The following is a 21,780-nucleotide window of genomic DNA, read 5'->3' as shown; positions in this document are numbered from 1 at the left end:
ATAAAGGCAATAATACAGCTTAAATAACATGGTCTTAATGATCCTTAGCTGGAATACATGTAGTTTAATAATGCATGAAAAGGAATTTAAGAAAGCCATCTTTGAAATGGGAAAAAAGCATGCTGTAATGTGTGTGCAAGAAACATGGATAATAAGTAAATTTGTGATATATTATGGCGGGATCAAGAGGCTACCAGAGGAAGGGAGGTATGCATATGTATAAAAGAGGGACTTTGTTACGTCAAAATGGATGTGCAGAAACTAAGTTTTGAATATAATGCTATTGTGATTCCAGTGCAGACAAGCCTATGCATATATGGATTTATAATGCTTATAATCCATGTGTCAGGGGGTTCACTGCTCATTGCTGTGGTGTCTCCTTGTGGGTGTGTCTGGGCATTTGCTCTCAACCAGTCAGATGCCTCCTCCTTCAGATGCTTGTGCGCTCACTCTTTCTCTCTGGACTTGAATGCTCCCTCTTCATGGCTTGGCCTTCTGGACAAACCACTATAGTTTCCCCCTTCCAGGATATCAGAGTCGCACTGGATGAACAGTCACAGGCAGTCTTCCATTTCACTGCTCCTAATGTGCCACTTCCCCAATACAGGAACCAGGACCCAACCCCTACATTGAGTTCCAGCCCAGGGACATGTGACTAACACCCATTGTCTAAGCAATCCTAGACCCTGTTGCTGTTTCCCTAGGCTCTTTCCTACCTTCCTTTCTCTGTCTTCCAATCCATCCCCTGCATTATCACTGGAACTTCCTGTGTTCCCTGTGGTTACTTCACCCTGACTCGGGCTCTTGCTAGAGTCTGTATTCCCAGGTTTGCTCCCCCACCAGGCCTCCTCCTCCTTATCTCTTACCCACTGCCATCCTCTCTAGGAGGTGACTGCAGTATTCCTTCCTGCGGTACCTTCTTGCGCTCCACTTCCTGGTTGTATACCAGCTCAGCCTGCCCCTGCCCAGCTGGGCTTCATTATCAGAGCTTACCAGCTGTGACTCTCCTCCAGGTACCAACTGTCATGGGGATCATTAGCCCTTTCTATCTATTCAGATCTTGTATGAGGTAGACACCACATTACACCATGTAAAAATTACTTATTTTAGAATTAGAAAAACTAGTTAATAATGTCAAAAACCCATTCAAAATCTGTGAAAACTTTTATAGTCATAATGAGCAATAGTGAGGTAAGAAAACTGACCTAAATGGTAAATGCTTAGTACTATTTATTGATATGCTTTACCTGGTAATATGGAATTCAGGCGCACCTACTAGATTTAATTCAGTGGATGGCTCCTTTTCTGTTTTGGATTTGGGAATTGCAACAAATAATATGGCTAGTGAATACAGCTGGGAAATTCAAAAAGACGATGGAATGGGAAGTGATCACTTCCCTATACTTATTGAGTACCAAGGCCGAGGAAATGGCAAAAACAAATGAAGTTCCTAGCTGGAATTTTTGAAAAGTTGATTGAGTCCTTTTCAGGATTAAATGTGATGAATATTTATGTAGTAACTGTACACGTGACAACGTAGGAGACTTCTATAAAAAAATTAATACAAGGAATTACAGCAGCACCTGATCTGGCCATCTACAAAACATCAAATTGCCCCCATCAAATTTCAAATTAGAAATCTGGTTCCCTGGTGGAAGGAGGATTGCAAATTAGCAATCAAGGAAAGCAATAAGGCATACAAGCAAGCAAAACACACAATGAATAGTAAAGACTTTGTGCACCGCCTTACATCTTTTATAATTCACTAAGGATTATCAAAAAGACAACAAAGGAAGTTGGAGAAATTTCTGTGGGAAATGGAACAAAGATTCAGAAATATATAAACAAATTCCAAGAGTGAATGGAATTTGAAGTAAAAGTAAATGTCTGATTGTAAACAACTAAATTGAGGTTGCCAGCTCAGGAAATCCAGACATTTTAGCAAAAGAATGTCAGAAGGTCAGGAGTGATATGAATCAAAGCAGTGGGTTTCATGAGAAAAAACCGTTTATTGTGGAAAACTGCCAACTATTAAATGGTTGGAGAGCATATACTGATGATGCATTAAACAAAAAATTTAGTATGCAAGAGCTTATTGCTGCCATTAGAAAAAGGAAAAATACAGCTCCAGGTAAAGATAATATAAGTAATGAAATGCTTCAACTCTCGGCAGAAGAGAGTCTAAAGATTCTTTCGTGGTTATATAATGATATAGGGGGAAAAGGAATGCTGCCAATAGAATGGAAACAAGCTTAGGTGATACTAATTAGAAAACCAGGCAAGGTACATACAAGACCTGATGCTTCTAGGCCTATTGCCCTCCCAGCATATGTGCGGATAATCATGCAAAAAATAATGAGTCTAATACTAGTGGAATACGTGAAGAAAAATTATACTATAACTGAAGCACAAAGTGGTTTCGGAAAAGGAAGATAACAGTTGACCATATAGTGAGACTAGAAATGGAGGTTTAAAAAAAAGCATAAAGAATTAAGAACTTTGTAATATCAGTCTTCCTGGACACTGAAAAGGCATATGACATGCTATGGAGGGAAAGCCTCTTATTTAAACTAGCCAAAATTGGAATAAAAGGGAGAATGTTTGGTGGCTTTCAAGTGACAGAACTATATAAGTCAAAGTGGGAAAAGCTTTATCAAAAACCTACACTCTTACAAATGGAACTCCACAAGGGAGTATTATCAGCCCTACTTTGTTTTCCATTATGATAAATGACCTCCCAGGAATTGTGCAGATGGGAATAGGTATTTCCCTTTTCACAGATGACTGTGCTATATGGACTAAGTATAAAGACTAAAAGTAGCTGTGGAAAAGACAAATGAGGCACTCCAGAGAATTTCCAAGTGGGGAAGTGATTGGGGATTTAAATTTTCACTTTCAAAAACTAGGGGAATGCTTTTAACCAGGAAGATAATTAGGAAAGACTGGGGCTTATTTCTTTATGGTGAAAAAATTCAGATTGTTCAAAAGTTTATGTTCCTAGGAGTAGTTTGATATTAAATTAATTTGGAAAGGTCACATAGATAAAACATAAGTGTAAAAGTAGGAAGAACTTACTTAAAGGCATAGCTGGAAACAAATGGGGTGCAGATCAGAAGGTACTGATGATGAATAAAGCATTGATAAGGCCAGTGTTAGACTACAGATGCCAGCTTTTGGTTCACCCTCAAAAATAACTCTTAGAGATTGGGAACTTCTCCAGGCCCAACCTCTGCAATTGGCATGTGGCGCAATGATAACCGCACCAGTATGTGTGCTGCAAATAACCACTGGAGAAGCACCTATAAATCTAAGGATGAAACTATTAGATCTAACCATTTGGGCAAAGGTAAAAGGGAATCCTGAAAATAGACGTACAAAATAGATGTATGAGGATTGTTGGGAGCTTAGTAGACATAATTATATTTCAGACATCTTCATACTATTAGGTCAAAAAATGGGTAAAGGGGATATATAAAAAAGAAAAATCAAGATAACTAAAAATTTGTAGTCATGGGCAATCAGACTGCAGCTAGACAGTTTTTCCCCATTGGTGGAATTGGAACTGTATGGGGAAAACCCTTTAACATGGTTATGTTTAAACACATTATGACCAATGAAATTTCTGAATTTATTGATGGAAAATGGAGCCAGCTTTGCCAAGTCTATACAGACGGATCTAAAGATGACAACCCTGGGTAGAGTGGGAACAGTCTTCTGTGTTCCTGATCTTGAATCCAGAAATCTAAAAAGCTATTGACTTTCTGATGGCTGAACTAATGGGGATAACATTGGCACTAACTTGGGTAAGAGATGTGTGACCAGCTGCAACTGTAATTTTATCTGATTCTTTGTCAGGTATTATGACACTCAGAACAGGGACTTCAGAAAGCAGAAATGACATAAGTGAAATAACGTTCTTAACTACAGAAATAATGCAATCTGATATCTGTGTAACAATAGCATGGATTCTGTAAAGGGATTAGTGAGAATGTCAAGGAAACGGCAAAAAAAAAAAAAAAGCCCTGCTGTGTTTCCTTAAGTATACTAGGCTGAATAAAAGGATTCAAAGGAAAAAAAAAAAAACACCCTAAAATGAATGAAGAAAGTGGCAATCAGAGCCTCATAGGATGAGGTTACTGTGCCAAAAAAACTAACAAAGAAGGAAGACTGAGGAGAGGCGAGCAAGGAAAAAGGGAGCCAAAGGAAAAGGCCTGGGAAGTCAGGTTGGAAGATCCACAGAGAGCAGGGTTGGCTATGGTGGAGGAAGCCCTGACTCAGGGCTTCCAAGTAGCAAGGAGATCACTAAGGGTATGTCTACACTACGAAATTAGGTCGATTTTAATAGAAGTCGATTTTTTAGAAATCGATTTGATACAGTCGATTGTGTGTCCCAACTAAGTGCATTAAGTCAGTGGTGTGTGTTCACAGTACCGAGGTTAGCATTGACTTTCGGAGCATTGCACTGTGGTAGCTATCCTACAGTTCCTGCAGTCTCCGCCACCCATTGGAATTCTGGGTTGAGCTCCCGATGCCTGATGGGGCAAAAACATTGTCGCAGGTGCATGTCATCAGGCCTCCCTCCCTCCATGAAAGCAACGCCTTCTTGTTTCTCGCCTTTTTTCCTGGGTTACCCATGCAGACGACATACCACAGCAAGCATGGAGCCCGCTCAGCTCACTGTCACCATATGTCTCCTGGGTGCTGCTAGCAGATGCAGTACTGCAGTGCTACACAGCAGCATCTCTTTGCCTTGCCTTGCGGATGGCAGATGGTGCAATACGACTGCTAACTGTCATCGTCGTCCCGTGGGTGCTCCTGGTCAATCTCGGTTAGGTTGGTCAGGGTGCCTGGGCAGACATGGGTGCTCCTGGCTGGTCTCGGTGAGGTCATTTGGGGGTGCCTGGACAAAAATGGGAATGACTGGAGCACACATGGAAGAAAACTAGTGGGGTGATCAGCATCCACTGGCAGCCGCTCCTCCATCAGCTCTTCCCCCTCTCTCCCAGCGCCTCCTGCCAGCTGGTCAGTAGTATTCAGGCGTTGCTGTGGGGAGGGGAGGAGAGAGAGAGGTGTGAGGGTGGGATGTGCTTGGGGAAGGGGATGGAATGGGGTGGAGTGGGCAGAGGTGGGGTGAGGGCTTGGGGGGGAAGGGTGGAGTGGGGGTCTGGGGTGGAGCAGAGGTTGACCACTCCCCAGCAACTCATAAAGACCGCCTATGCTATCAGCCCCCATAGAAGGAGCAGTGCTGTGATAACACTGGGCCAACTGGCAAGGAAATGGCTTCCTTTAATTGTTTTCAGCATGACATTTTTAAAGAAGTTTAAAAAAACAACAACCCAACTCTCATATCTTTCACTGCAAGCATGTAGCGCAGGCAGAGACTGTAGAGAAAGAGACAGGAAAGGCAGGTAGGAGCCAAAACTAGCGTTTCAAACAGCTCCGTACCAGGGTGCTGGCGTGTAGTTTGAGATTTGAGGCAACTGTTATAAAAGGAAAATGAACTGTCATGGTTTGCAGGCAGCCGCCACCGGGTCACCACTAGTGAGATTCACATCCTGAAAAAGAATGGAGACATTTTACAGGCCAGAGCCTGCCTGCTGCAGCATCGCATTTCACTGCAGTGAGGCAGGGCTCAATTCACATTCCAGCCTTAATCCTGCACTTCCCCAGGCCAGTACGGTTTGGTGACGATTTTGACTCTGGTAGAGAGAAATTGGCTAATGTTTCATGTCCTAATCAATGCAATCCCTCCTGGTAGATGAGGAGGGAGAGCAGCAATTGGAAAAGGGCCTGATTGTTATCCTCAACTGAAGGAAGCTGCAGTAATTCAGGAAGGACTGGAGATATTCTTGCTAAAGGACAGCTCTGGTCTGTGAAGCAGGCACTATTTACAAGTGAGATGGTTTTTGAGTTTGTGCATGGGAACTAAAGGAAGGGAAATGTGGGCATGTCTTGAAGCAGCTTGGTTCAGACTTCGGATCCCTCTTTTATGTGGGTGCTGGATGCTGATTCCAAGTTTAAGTGAAAAAGGCCCTACTTGGGAGTAGTAGGACAGAGGGGCAAACCCACAGAGAAAGCAGTTGTGTGGGGTTAAGGAGACCTAGTGGAAGAAAGGGGATTCCCCATAGTGCTTGCACTAAAAACAAATGTAGTTTTGTTTGGAACTTTGTTCATTGTCTCCTGGCCGGGCACAATGTACAGACTTAATCACGTCACAACACAGTTTAAATTCTGTGTCAGCTTTCTCTTTGCTACCCTTTGAACAGAGAGTCACGGTCGTACAAGGTAAATGAGGACCTTCCCTATATATCCCTATATAGTACAGTGAGGAGCTATGGTAACAAAAGAGAACAAGAATGCTGCTGTGTTTAGACATTGTTATGGGTGTTACAAGTGTTGTTGGCTATGCAGGCTGCAATATGCATCCAGTGATCCTATGGATAACACGATCAGTCATTCAGTTCAATCAAAGTGATACAGTAGGGACAGACTTGCTCAAAATAAGAGAGCAAGATAACCACAGATAAATAGCCAAAGGAAACCCCAAATAAGATTCATCCCCATTAGCACACGGTGTATGTGTAAACTGCATCCTCAGGGACCAGGGGGGCCATTTTTTTGTGGTGTTTTCAGAACCTCTCTTCCCAGGAGTTGCACTCAGGTGAGTAACTTTAAACTGCAGCTGGGGCTTCATGTTTATTTATTTATTCAATATTATTTATAGGCTCCACACAGGAGTACATTGATGCCCCTCAGACATCATTAAAGAATTTGACCTCCCCGCATCCTTGTGAGGTATTACAGTTATATTCTCTCTAGTTTCAGATGGAGAACTTCCACACTGAGAGGCTAAGTGACTTCCCCAAGGTCACACAGGATGTCATGGTAGAGCTGGGAATAGAACCCACATCTTCTGTGTCCCTGGCCCAGTGCAGTTAAACAAAAGACTGTCTTTTTTCCACAGATTCCCTGATGGAAGATGCTGCTAAGGGGGATGCATAATAACTCCATTGTCATCTTTTCTCCGGAGTAGAGTCAAGCACTCTCCCCAGCCAGTCTCTCTCACTCACTAGGCTTGGTTCAAACCCAATTAAAATCTTTCTATTGACTCCAATGGGCTTTAGATGGTGGGCATGGAAGCCTATTCAACCTGGGGTGAATCTAGACCAAACTCTGTATTAAGGCTTCTACCAATACAAAAATTCCTAGGTTTTGTTACAGATCAGGTGACCAATATAAATTCTTCTTGTGTTACGTATGAAACTTGCATTGTGTTCTACCTTGGAATATTTTCAGTCTTAGTTTAACACAGCAATTTCTCCCTTCTCTTCCAGAGGCAGTCATTTAAAAGCACTAAAATGTTGATGAAACATTTTACCAACTGCTTACATGTGGGAAAAAGGGATTTTACCTATGGGAACTTTCCAATGCAATGACAACATAACGTGGACTTGGGTAGGTTTTGGGCCACTGTTTATTCTATGATGTCTGCCTTGCCAAAATATGACCATTTGAAGGAATGGCTTTACAAAAGAACTTTCACTTGTGTTTTTTAGTTATACCTACTGTGGTGAAACATTTGGTTGCTTGCTTTGGTAATTGATATAAAGCTCTACTAAGATTTTCTAACTTGCCATCTCTCATTCTTATAAAGTGAGAATTAATTCTGATTGAATACTCTGCTTCAGTGAGCTGCAAATAAGATGAATGGGGAATTATTGGCTAAGGAATGGCTCACACAATGTGTTTTAAACCTCTGTGTCCCATGGCACTTGATCTATTAATGGGTTTTGTAATGCTGTTAGCCCTTGCTGTTCTAGTTACCTCACATTGCAGAGCACCTGCATCAGGAGGAGGAGGAAGAGAAGATGACTAGTGGTGACCCAGTTTTTTTCATGTGCACATACATGGTATGCCCTGGATGTCCTCCAAGTCAGATTTTGAAAGCAGCATTCTTTAAGCATAGAGTGGTTTCAGGGCTTGCCAGACATATGGTGTCTCATGAGGACAAAGTAAATGCTTATCCCCTGAGGTACAGGTGGGAGACTGAAGAATGCTCATGCCTCAGAAAAGCATTTGGATTTTATTTTGTTACAGGTGTATTTATCTGTGCTGCTGATGCTGCATTGCAGTCAGTGGCAAGGGGGATGAAGATGGTAGTGAAGGAAGAATATATCCATGATTCTGTTTATTCCACTCTTAGAACAGCATCAGAAATGTCTTTTGAGAGCTATCACGCCTCAGCAGGGGCCCCCCCAGTGAGAAGGACAGATTCAGATTTAATGAGGGGTCTAAAGTGCTTTGACTGGATCTCTCCTAGCTCGTGTGTGAGGCAGAACCAGTGGAACTCTGATTGCTGGGCCTCCCCTGGGCCCACTTCAGAAAGACACCAAGTAGAGGTAACAGGGTTTGTTTGAGGAAAGGAGAGAAGAGGTTGAGGGGTAACCATCTCCAAATAACTTAGTGGGTGACCCCCCCAAAAAAATCCAAATGCTGGCATTGCATTTCATTACCTCCAAATGGTTATCTACAAAATGAACTAGAATACTTGCTTGAAGAAAAACTAGAGATACATTTAACTGGTGTAGAGCTAGCTGCAGTAAAGGGGCATTTCACCAGGGATGCATATGTGTGCTTCGCAGTCAGGGGGAACTTTATTGATTATAACAAGACCAGTGTTTCAATATTGCTTTGAACGTGCCATTACAGCACATGAAACTGTACATTTTAGGGCATGCTGTAATGTAATGGGCAAATAATAAGGGGCAGTGCATTGCTACCCAGTTTCAAGAGCATGCCAAGAATGGTGTGGCTCACTGGCAGAAAATCACTCATCTGTCTCTGCTGCCTCCCCAGGGATGAAGTTTTGGGGGGGGGGGGGCGCGCAACTGGCAGATGCACAAAACCTGTTTACCCCCATGTGCACAGACTCCAATTCTGGGTAGCCTGTGCAGAGATGTAAAAGGGGCTCTTACATCCCTGTATAGTTGCACAGGACAAGAGACAATCTAGCTCTGAGTCATACTAACTTAATCCAGGCATATTTACATATTCAGACCTTTAATTAAACTTCATGGCACATCTGCAACTATGTTTTCATTTAAAAGCTGGTTGTTTCTGACTGAGCTTATTTTCACATTTGTTTTAACTTTTGAAACAGTGCCCAAATGCCCCAGAAATGAGCATGGCGTATAAATACATAAGTAGATGAAGTAAGCTAAATTACATCATTGATACAATATCCAGTCTGATCTCTCTTAACACTTCTCCATAAATAGCAATCCTCTCACCATTCCATTACATAGTCCCAGGCTCCCCCTGCCTCTAGGAGACATTGTAATATGTTTAGGTTAGGCCTAGAGAAGCACCCCACACATAGGTGTGTCTCTGTTTTGAAGTGTGTGGTGTATTGAAAACTGTAAAAATTACAAGCTGTCCCTTTAAATCCTAAGCATTTCGCTGGTTGTGCTTGCTGGATAGGGGGCTCTGTAGGGAAGCGTGCGATCTGTGTCCCTTATCTGTAGAAAGCCAGCCTAGAATAAGGTTTGGTGAGTTGTGCCTCTCTGTTTCAGGGAGCAGCCTGCTTTGTCTCTGTTTTTGGGGTCTTGTGTGTTATCGTTCTGAATTCTAAGAAATAGAGTGTTATGTTGCAAACTTCCGGGAAGAGTACTTCGTTTTTATCTAACGTCTGTGTGTGTGTGTGTGTGTGTGTGTGTGTGTGTGTGCCACAAACATAACAAAGAGGAATGGCCCATTATGCTGAGCATTGCTATAGAAGGGATCCAGAACAGGACAATATAATTACAGTGAACAGCGAAAACTGCCCACTTAATATTCCACGAAGAAAGGTTTCACCATCTTTGAACAGTGTTGTGACCTTTCTGAAGAGAAGCTGACTCCGCAGGCAATGCAGGTACAAAAGGTCTTGGACACAGTGCAGCAGGTTAATTGTTTGCTAATTTCACATGTAGCAAATGCTTTACTATGCAGGTCAGGCCTGGCCTGCTGCATATAAACTACGGGGAGAACAAAGCAGGAAAAGCCCAGTTCCAAAGGCAGGTGGCTCCCTTGCCACAATTATTTGAAAATGTTGAAATCTAGGTGAGAATGTTGTCCTTCCACACGCCCAAAGCTCCCACAGAGTATCAGGGGAGAAACAAAACACAGCTGAGAGTGCTAGAATAGGAGAGCAGAACATTAAGAGCAGCAACTCTCCTTGCAAAGTGACAGGTTTCAGGGTAGCAGCAGTGTTAGTCTGTATCCTCAAAAAGAACAGGAATACTTGTGGCACCTTAGAGACTAACAAATTTATTAGAGCATAAGCTTTCGTGGGCTACAACCCACAACTTCTTCGGATGCATAATTTGTTAGTCTCTAAGGTGCCACAAGTACTCCTGTTCTCCTTGCAAAGCAGGCCCTATTGGCATCTCAGCCTGTATTGGTCCAGGTTAGAGACAATGGGCCAAATTCAGCCTTGGCATAAGATGACACAACTCCACTGACCGCTCCTGCTGACTCCTGGAGCTGTCTTAGTCTAATCTCCTTGAAATCTGAGACAGGCAGGGTCAGATTCTCAGCTGTTATGTCATTTCCTCCTACCAACTCCTGACACACATGCATCACTTTTATTGTATTTTGAACTTAAATTCTTCATGGCTCTAGGAAAAAGAAATAGTAAAATGTTAGTTTCTAAAGAGATGAGAGGTGCTTCAGGCACATTGTTTCATGGATTCCAAGACCAGAAGGGACCAGTCTGATCATCTAGTGACATCTGATCTCCTGTATAACATAGGCCACAGAACTTCCCCAAAGTAATTCCTACAGCAGATCTTTTAGAAAAACATCCAAAGTTGGCTTTAAAATGGCAAGTGATGGAGAATCCACCTACCCCTTGGCAACTTGTTCTAATGATTGATTAACTTCACTGTTAAATATGCATGCCTTATTTCCAGTCTGAATTTGTTTAACTGCAACTTCTGGCCATTGGATTGTGTTATACATTTCTCTGCTAGATTGAAGAGCCCATTATCAAATATTTGTTCCCCATGTAGGTACTTATAAACAGTGACTGTCACCACTTAACCTTCTTTTTGTTAATCTAAATAGATTGAGCTCCTGGAGTTTATCACTATAAGACAAGTTTTCTAATCCTTTAATCATTCTCTTGGTTCATCTCTGAACCCTCACCAAATTAGCAACTTTCTTCTTGAATTGTGAACATCAGAACTGGACACAGCATGCCAGCAGCAGTTGCACCAGTGCTGAAACACAGGTAACTTAACCTCTCTGCTCCTACTTGAGATTCCCCTGTTCATGCATCCAAGGATCGCATTAGCCCGTTTGGCCATAGCATTACATTGGGCGCTCATGTTCATCTGATTACCCACCGTGATCCCCAAATCTTTTTCAGAGTCGCTGCTTCCCAGGATAGAGACCCCCATCATGTAAATATAGCCTTTGTTCCCATATTAAAATGCACATTGTTTGCTTATGCCCAGCTTATCAAGTGATCCAGGTTGCTCTGTATCAGAGACCTGTCCTCTTCATTATTTACCACTCCCCCAATTTTTGTGTTACCTGCCAACTTTCAGTGATTTTGTTTTCTTCTGAGTCATTGATAAAAATGTTAAATAGCGTAGGGTGAAGAACCAATCCCCATGGGACCCCACACCTGCTTGATGATGATGATTCCATTTACAATTATTTTGAGAGCTATCTGTTAGTCCGCATTTAAGTGTGCCATCTTAATTTTATATTGTACTCGTTTTTTAATCAAAATGTCGTCGGTGGGTCTGTGGGAAAACTTATACTAGTACTGCCCATAATGGGCCTGAGGTGAAATCCCGGCCCCACTAAAGTCCATGGAAGCTTTGCCATTGAGTTCAACAGAGTCAGGATTTCAGTCTAAGTGTGTCGATCACCTGAGTGCTCTAGACTCTGGGCCTATCCAATCCAACACCTTTTGGGGACAACAATTCATTTTAAATCAAGTCCTTCAACAGATTCCTCAAGTTGACATGTGGGAAAAATAAATCCTTGTTAAAATATTTGAACAGGAGTAACCTTTGTGTTTTTTTTGTTTTGTTTTTTTGGTAATTAATTGCCACACCTGTACTGGGCCAGCGTGGGAACTCTGGCTGGCTGCTAAATTCTTTAAAGCCACAGCCCTTTTAAATTTTCATATATTACTCTCCACCTCAAAGGGGGTGCTAAATATCCTAACAGTAACTAGAGCAGACAGTCAATATGCCAGAAGAGGACACTGAGAATTTGACAGAAGATTACGGCTTGCTTTTAAGTTTTCTGGTTTCAATTTTAGTGAATTGTTCATTTGGGGGTGGGAGAGGGCAATGTGTCTGTATGTATCTATTCTATATCAAGCTCCATTTTGTTTTGTGAATGCCATTTTCATTGTAAAACTGCATTTTAGCTTCACTGTTGTCTTTTAATCTCCATATTGAACTGGGATTCTGGGAAGTGTTGGCACAAGGCCAACACTGGAAAACAATCAGGAGCTGTTAACCTGGATTGTTGTTTGTTCAAATGGAAGCACCCTTAGACAATAAATTGGCTGCAGTCTAGGAAAACTAGTTTTACAAGTCTGGACTGCAGAGGGCCATAACCAAGCAACATCCTTGAGGGACTTGAATCTACTAAGCAAAGTGCCCTGATGGGGTTGGGGGGATGGGACTTGCAAAAAGTATACAACATGCCAGTAAAGACAGTTGTACTGCAAAGTCTCCTCTCTCAGGGAGTTGTGCTAGACAAGTGTGCCTAGAGAACCAGAGTCTGAGACATAGCTTAGATTTGCCTCAGACCCAGTCAGCTAAGAGCACGTGGGATCCAATGAGGGATCTAAATACAGGAACTTGGTGAGCTCATCAAGTGCTGTAACAAAAGTCACTTGAGAGCAGTGCTGTATTTGCCATATTTTGTAAGATGACTCTAATCTTTGTCACATAACCACATGTCCTTCAATGGAAGAATGAAATAGAATATATAGAATATCAGGTTGGAAGGGACCTCAGGAGGTCATCTAGTCCAACCCCCTGCTCAAAGCAGGACCAACCCCAATTAAATCATCCCAGCCAGGGCTTTGTCAAGCCTGACCTTAAAAACCTCTAAGGAAGGAGGTTCCACCACCTCCCTAGGTAACCCATTCCAGTGCTTCACCACCCTCCTAGTGAAAAAGTTTTTCCGAATATCCAACCTAAACCTCCCCCGCTGCAACTTGAGACCATTGCTCCTTGTTCTGATGAGAAGTATTCAGACTTGTGGCCAGGGTAATCTCATCAGATACAGTTAGAACCCCAAACAGAAAGGCTCTGCACCAGAATGGTCTGGTGGCCCACAGATCTTCTGCTAGACATGTACATTTAATTTTAAGGCATTGCTTCTCCTCCGTTGCATCTCTATAGATGCATGAGGGTAAGCATGCCTGACAAGGGACAAATCTAATTTTCTTGGGGCAACTTATTTTAATGTTTGTCAGGCTAGATTCTTTAGGCCACCTTATTGTTCATCAGGCTAGATCTATCAATGCCAGCTGTGTGTGTAACCATCTGATGCAAGAGATTATGGATACAGTGTAGCTAGGAACCACTGGTGGGTCCATGTGTGTACATATTTCAGATTGCTGCTATACACCAGAGTATGTGCTGCACTATGTCCCATAATGCAGCTGTATGGGTTAAAAATACAAGCTGTGTTCAGCACTGACCCCATATATACTGGACTGGACACTAACTAGCTTTCATCTTTTCACTTATTCCAAAGTGAAAGAAATATTTGTTTCTAATTAAGAACCATTTCTAGCCATGCAAAAACTTCCATCTTGGAGAACTACTGGGAATAGAACTGAATGAATAATGCAAAAACAGATTTGCAAATTCATGCGCCAACTTTACTCCTCTACTAAAAATGGGGTTATATTATCTGTTATTCATGAGTAGCAGGAGTGATTAAATTCTTGGTTTAACATGTGTGTGAATTCAAAAGTTTCACAGTTTCCTCTCTCATCGAAATAGCTTTATTGTGGTCGCAAATAGTCAAATACAAATCTCACCAGGGATAAAGGATACCAAGAAAAACAGGTGAAATGGGCATATGGGTCACTGCCATAAAGTCTATGCAAAAACATCAGGTTTAGCATGAATAATTTTGTCCAAAAATGTGTGCTAGGGAGGTAGCTTTAAAGTTTCAGCCATCCAATCAGAGGGCAGAAAAAATATATGTGACTTAAGGGGCCATTAAGAGTGGTCAAAGTGACAGTTTGTGTCCAGCCCTTACCATGACAATTGTTTGTCCACGCTACTAGGCAAATACATATAATGAATACATTTGCTCAAAATCAGGATTGGTTTGGGAAAGATTCAGGAATCTAAAGAAATGCTACATTCCTGACCAATATTAATCACGCTGATAAATGTGACCAGCTGTGTGTGGGATACGTTTGGGCTTTTCAATGCCTGCACATATCTAACCAATGCTAACAAACTCCTGATACTCTTCAGCTTCTAGTGCCTTTGGCTGGCAGACACAGTAACCCACAGGAAGTGCTGAAAAGAAGCAACATACTGCATTTTGGTTGTCTACCCTCTGCTTTTTACTGGGAGGAAAAGCATTTAGAGCCAAATGAATATGACACCTACATACATGCAGCTTTACTCTCAGAAGATCTTTTGGTTTTAGATGTATAAAGAACTTACTGTTCACTAGTTAGTTATCAGCCTGTCCACAAGGATCCCATTCTAAGGCATCTTGGCCAGGTTCCCGTCTTAAACAGCACTGCAGTATTCTATAGTGATAGAAACATGGTAGTAACACTAACTGAATGACTTGGGCATCATGGGCTACTGCAGACTGCTGGGAGGAAGCAAAAGGCAATTGCCTCTCTTCCAGGTGTGGCAGCCTCATCAGGCTTCTACAGATTATATTTAGAGGAGGTTCAGTCAGGTGATCTTTCTCCTTTCTCCCACATCCCTCTTTGGGTTGTTACTGTTTGACGCAACAGCAGCCTTGTCTCTTTGGTCAGCCTTTGATGCGGCAGTCTCTATCCACTGTTCTAGTTGTGTATGAACCTACCTGAACAGGGGAAAAGGCTCTGCCTGGGAAAAGATGGGCATTCAGTCAGGGTCCCCCAAATGTCCAAACTAACAAAAAATAAAGGTTTCTTTAAAATAAGGCTTTGGGCCTTGCTCTCCCCGGCCTTCATCTTGTCTAGGCCCTTCTTCCACCTGTGCAAAGAGAGTGCCAAATGCTACTACTGGGAAGAGCAAGTCGTGAATTCTGATGTGGTACCTTTTTACACCTACTTATTGCAGGTGTGAATGAGTACACAAAGTGCAAGGCAGTGAAAAGTCAGGCTCATAACGTGGCCATATATACCCCTGATCCTGTGTTGCATGACATCAGTGAATACACCTGCACTTGAATGGCTAGAGAAAGCAGGAGAGGGCTTTTGGTGGCCTAGGAAGAATGTTGCTCTACCTCCATGTTCCACATTGGGATCCACTCATCAACCTGCAATACATCTTTATTTTGCACAGATTATATATGTATTGTAGTAGGGCCCACAGGCTTCAGTTAGGATCGGGGACCTAGTGAGCTAAACACTAGATGGTCTCTGCCAAAGAGCTTACAATCAAAGGAAGACATGATGCCCAAGTGGGTGTAACAAACAGTTGGAGAGAACAGGGGGGATGGATGAGGGGCAATAGTTATAAGGCCAGATGTTTACATAGGCCAGATGTGTGGTGCAGCTAGATAATTTTTTATATATATATATTTTAAAATAAACTTATAAGAGAAATATCCAAGTCCCTACTAGCCATTCATATTGGGCAGTTTTCTCATGGTAGAAATATGTCTCAAGGGAGAATTTGAAGGAAGACAGTGTTGTACACTGTAAAACTCAAAATAGTCACCACTAAAGTTTTCACAGATGCCTTTGCCAGTAATGAACATTACCACGATCTTTCCCCCACTAAAAATAGGGGATAGCTTGGTAATGTAATGTACTTGTAAGGGCAACATTCTAAAGATTTGAATGGCAACTGTTGTACCTATATGGGGTGGGGAGGAAGCATTACCTACTGATTGGGAGCTGCTGAGAAAAGCTCTGGTTTGGAAACACCTCTCTGCATAATGTTACTTGGACGGCTCTGGCTTAGATTGCTATCAGAACTATTCTCTGTTTCTGAAACGTGTATGTCCTTTTTTTTTTTTTTCTGTAATATTAGTTCATACTGAAGCAGAGCTCTCTTTCTCAACTGGCTTTTTTGCAGTACTGTCAGTAACTCTGGCAGCTGCCCAAGCAGTATAGACGTCACACTAATGGGCTCCCCTTATGGCTTGTTTTATGAAGGACTAATTGCTTTGATAGATGGCAAAACTGAGGTTTGGAGATGGATGAGAGGGTGAATGGTCTAATTTTAAAAGACAAGATTCTCCTCTTGGCCTGCCAGTCCTGTGAGATCCCTTGAAAATGGAGTAGAGCCAAACTAAGCAATTTGGTATGCTGGGTAAGTCTGTTGGGGATAAAAGCTGTTCCTGTGATGCCTCATGTGTGATGCAATGGGGAAAACACCTCAAGGCTGGGAAGGACAGAGCAATGATGAGAGAGAAATGGAAAGCTGAAGGCAGGAGAGAGAAATGAGAAGAAGAAAAGGAGGAACGCCTTCCCACCACACCCACTCCCACACTGAGGATGGGATTGGCCACTCCTGCAGAAGGACAGTTGACAGGTTGGTAGACTGGAGACAATTGCAGAAGCAAGTGAAATTTTAAAAGAAAGAAATTAGGCCTTATAGGAGGCTCAGGTGCTGTGTGTAACTGGGGCTAAGTCAGGCAGGCAGGATTTCTACAAGGAGGCTGGAGCTGTCAGGGGAATGCAGGGAGTTTTCCTGTTAAGAACCTGTCTAAAGGGAGCTGCACTTTGCCCTTTACCACTGATTTTAGCTGGAACTCAGGTAAGCCCTGTTGTGTTTTTTTGGCCATTATAGGGGTAGGATACTTTCCCTTTTCGACTTTACACTAAACCAACCCATCAATGTATTTAAATTCCAGACAGGTGTACCTCCCATTAGAACTGCATAGGATGTTGTCCCTCTTCAGCAGCACAAATGAATCTGTTACTGCTCCAATGTAAGACTCTTAGGGAGAGATTTTCAAAGGCACAAATGGCAGTGAATATTTAGTTCTCATTGAGTTTCAGTGAGATTTAGGTGCCAAACTGACCTTTATACCTTTGACAATTTCCTCCGTGTCTTCAAGTGGTGGAGGCTTATACTTTCATCCTGAAAGTCCCAGGTCCAAACATTCTTGAAACCTTTCCTGCTTCTGCCTGTCCCAATGTTTCTATTTTCCAGATTACATGACTCATAGGTTTTTAAGGCCAGAAGGGACCATTGTGATCATCTACCATGTCCTCCTACATAACACGGGTCATAAAGTCACTCTGAAGTAATTTAGAATTAGAGAAAGTAATAAAAAGATCCCCACAATCCTGAAAAGGCTTGAAATAAAATAAAACCCTACTGAATAAAAAATACAAGAGTAAACATTACATTCTATTGCATTTCATCTTTATTTCTTCTTGGAGCTGTATTTGATGATTTCCATATCTATTCATCAAAAAGAGATTAAATTTCCCCACTTGTTTTATACTTGGTTCAATGTTATGCAGTTCATTGGCTCTGGCCAAATGTTTCCCTGTTAGGTGGAACCTTTACTAAAACTATTTCAGTTAATCAGCAGTCATTAGAATACATTAGACATCTCCACTTTATGGAGTATACTGTAATAACAACTGTAATAACACCCTTAAGGTCTATATTTGCTTGCTTGCTTTGTTCCACCCACTTCCATTATAAGCCCTCTCTGGTTTCATTAAGCCATCCTAAGTTCACCTGGGAGAAACCCCATAACTTTCTATAAATTGCCATGAGAGAATTCTTTTTTGTCTGTAATTTTTGTTTTTTCTTTTGCATTTAAATACAAAGCCTAATCGTATTTGCTTTTCGAGGCCAAAATAAAATATAAGAGAAGTGTGGGGAAAGAGAGAGTTCTCGAGGTTATAGAGAAATGGGTTTAAATTCCGGCAATGTTAATAAATATTGGATAATTATCGGAACTGAACCTTTCGAGGTTCCGCCATCATTAATATAAAGCTAATAAATGCACACAAGACAGGGAGAAACATCTGTAAAATAATGATAGGCTTGACAGTTTCTTTGTTTGGAGGAGAGAGAGACTGTGACTATGTTTTGAAAAGTATTTTCAAGGCAGGTCAGTGTTTGCCTACATTCTGCAGTATCCATGCAGGATGCTCATAGCAGCTTCCATTCTGGTTGTCTTCATACGGTCCCCCTCCTCACCCCCACCCCTTTCCCCCATCATGGCTGCAGACAGAATAGGATCTGATTACAGTGGGCTACCAGTCTAATGTTCGTCTCCCATAACTTTGCCTCAGCATTTTTTGAGGAGTACTGCTGCTGCTCAGCACAAACAGGGGGTCCTCCCATTACAGCAGTTCTTGTGGGAGCTCTGGCTGGTGTTTTGTTTATCTTTTCTTTGAAGGTTATAAAAGGAGCCAGGTGTTTCACACAAATTCTGTTTGAAGGGATAACCTTATCCTTAATGATATCTCTTTTCATCAGAAATGTGCACAGAGATAGAAAACTGTAACCTACTTTTTTTTTCTTTCCTGCAGCGCAATTTATTCTCTGACTAGCATGCTGATTGAGCAGAGAGCTCAGATGGGCGATTCAGTGGGAAATCATTAAGTGGAAGCAACCCTAGATCAGCACTATATCGTGGCTGGACTTTTTGCCCCCTTTCTTGCCAAATGCGAAGCTATTTTTCACAAATTCTTTTCACATTTCAGTGGAGAAGCCCTCCTTCCTTGCTCCCCACATTTCAACCTTTAGCAGGGAAAAAAGAAAACCCTAGAGATGATTGAAATAGAAAACACCAACTTTCTGGATGTGGTGGTGAGTTAGAGACTTTTCACATGTATGTGGGGATGTACAGTGCTTACTCAGTGTGTAGTCACATGGCTGAGGTGGAATATTACTGGGACAGGATTTCTCACTGTTAGAGGTTCCAATGTTTAGTTCAGATCATGCATAGAGCAGCATTGCCAACCCCATGTGTACTGTGTTTTTGTTTTGTTTTTAAATCATGCCAAGCTCCCCAAAATCGTGAGATTGGCCTAAAAATCACGAGTTAAAATAAGAAAATTGGGGTTTTTATTGATTTGTCTTCTGGCTTGTGAACCTGTTTGTGTGTGAGAAAGAGAGAGAGAGAGAGAGAGACTTTCAAGAATTTCTCTGCAACTATGAGGGCTAAGAACAATTTTTTTAAACGAAAGCTGAGATAATCCCAGGGCTCAAGGAGCTGGGGCTTTCAGAAAAACACCAAAGTCCCACCAAAGCTCAAACAGTGAGAGGCCTGTTGTACAAAAGGTGCAGCTGTTCAGTTCATGCAGCGATGCCAATCTAGGGGGTTGTTACACCACTTGAAATTCAAGAGGTGGTTCCCCATTTTCACAAGTCTGTGCTGTGTCTTGCACATTTACCCTTTTGAGGACATTCAAAGGGTCCCAAATTTACTTCAGGTTACATTATGTATTACAACATTCTGAAGTATCACATTGGGTGCCCAAATACTGTGGTTGTGGCTACCCTACAAATACCTGTAATAAATAAAGGTCAATATTTATATAACATGTTCCATCTGGAAAGATCCCCAAACACCTCACACACTAGAGTGAGAGGACAGATGGCCCAGGGTTGGGGGTCCTAGCATGGGACTCAGGAGCCCCAAGCTCAAGTCCCTACAATGCCACAGATTTCCTGTGTGACCTTAGGCATGTCACTTACCCCCAGATCCTCAAAAGGAACATAGGCACCTCAATCCCATTGGTTTGAGGATCTGGGCCTTAGTCTCTTGTGCTTCAGTTCCCCATCTGATGAGCATCACAGCACTTCCCTGCCTCACAGGGATGTTGTGAGGATAATACAGAAAAGATTGTGAGGCACTCACATACTGCTGTCATGGGAGCCTTATAAGTACCTAAGAAAGATAGCTAGATAGATTTACAGCATCCCTGGAATCTAGCCACCGTTGGGGTGGATGGCAGGAGCCACACAGGCAAATAATGCATAGTGGGATTATGGGATAGGGGGAAAGGGATCTGTTAGTTGAGGACAGTAGGATAATCCCCATCTGGTATTAAAAGCAGTAGTGAATCTTTAATATCTGGGTAGAGGAGGGCAAACTTCTGGTTTTGAAATGGCATGCACGAGATGCCCCATGCAGTAAACTTCATAGAGCTCAACATATCTCTGAAGCTTAGAGAACTGAGTCGACCCTGATGGTGTGTGAACCTTTGGTTCCAGGAGTCTAAGTATTTTCAACCTACTTCTTAGACCCCTAATCCATCCAGGATCATGAATATCTGACTGAATCTATAGGAATGACAGAGTAGTTTATGCTGGTGGGGGAATGGCACTATATGTGAAAGAAAACAGACAAATATAGCAAAAATCTTAAATGAATCACAATGTACCATAGACTATCCATGGGTAGAAATTCCATGCTTCAATAATAAGAGTATAGTAGTAGGGATGCCTGACCAGGATGATGATGGTGATTGTGAAATACTCAGGGACATTAGAGAGGCTACCCACACAGACAAAAAAGCCTAATAAAACACAACACCAAAAATGCCACAATAATAATGGGGGATTTCAACTATCTCCATATTGACTGGGTACATCAGGACGGGGTGCAGAGATTAAATTTCGAGACACCATTAATGATTGCTTCTTGAAGCAGCTAGTCCTGGAACCATAAGGGGAGAGGCAATTCTTGATTTAGTCCTAAGTGGAGGACATGATCTAGTCTAAACGGTGAATATAGCTGAACCACTCAGGAATAGAGACCATAATATGATTAAATTTAATATCTGGGGGGGAGCCAAAACAATCCATTACAGTCGCATTTAACTTCAAAAAGGGAAACTACACAAAAACAAGGAAGCTAGTTGAATGGCATTTAAAAGGAACAGTCATGAGTAAAATGCCTGCAAGCTGCATGGAAACTATTTAAAAACACCATAGTAGAGGCTCAAACTACATGTATACCCCAAATAAAACAAAAACCAGTAAGAGGGTCAAAATAAATGCCACCATGGCTAAATAACAGAGTAAAAGAGGTGGTCAAATAATCCCAAATATACATGCAAAATGATGGGTTCTAAATTAGCTGTTATCACTCAAGAAAGAGATCATGATGTCATCATGGATAGTTCTCCGAAAACATCTGCTCAATGTGCAGTGGCAGTCAAAAAAGATAACAATGTTAGGAAAGAGATAAGACAGAAAATATCATAATGTCACTGCGTAAATCCATGGTACACTCACACCTCAAATGCTGCATGCAGTTCTGATTGCCTCATTTCGAAAGATATATTAGAATTGAAAACAGTACAAAGAAAGGCAACACAAACTATAGGGGTATGGAACAGCTTCTGTATGAGGAGAGATTAAAAACACTGAGGCCTTGGCTACACTTACCCGCTAGTTCGACAGCTGGAAATCGAACTTCTGGGTTCGACTTATCGCGTCTAGTCTGGACGCGATAAGTCGAACCCGGAAGTGCTCGCCGTCGACTGCGGTACTCCAGCTCGCCGAGAGGAGTACCGCGGAGTCGACGGGGGAGCCTGCCTGCCGCGTGTGGACCAAGGTAAGTTCGAACTAATTCGAACTAAGGTAC

At 42.1% G+C, this 21,780-nt stretch overlaps 1 long non-coding RNA gene across 1 annotated transcript in view; it reads left to right on the top strand.

Annotated features, from left to right (window-relative positions):
- The first annotated feature begins 18,885 nt into the window (after nucleotides 1-18,885).
- Nucleotides 18,886-21,780, top strand: part of LOC117875561 — a 28,895-nt gene continuing 26,000 nt past the window's right edge. Inside the window, exon 1 of the long non-coding RNA XR_004645277.1 lies at nucleotides 18,886-18,992. This is a non-coding gene — a long non-coding RNA (uncharacterized LOC117875561). The remainder of the gene's footprint in view (nucleotides 18,993-21,780) is intronic.

Source organism: Trachemys scripta, chromosome 3 (genome assembly GCF_013100865.1).
Source record: "Trachemys scripta elegans isolate TJP31775 chromosome 3, CAS_Tse_1.0, whole genome shotgun sequence".
Lineage (NCBI taxonomy): Eukaryota > Metazoa > Chordata > Testudines > Emydidae > Trachemys > Trachemys scripta.
This window is presented reverse-complemented; position numbering and strand designations above follow the sequence as displayed.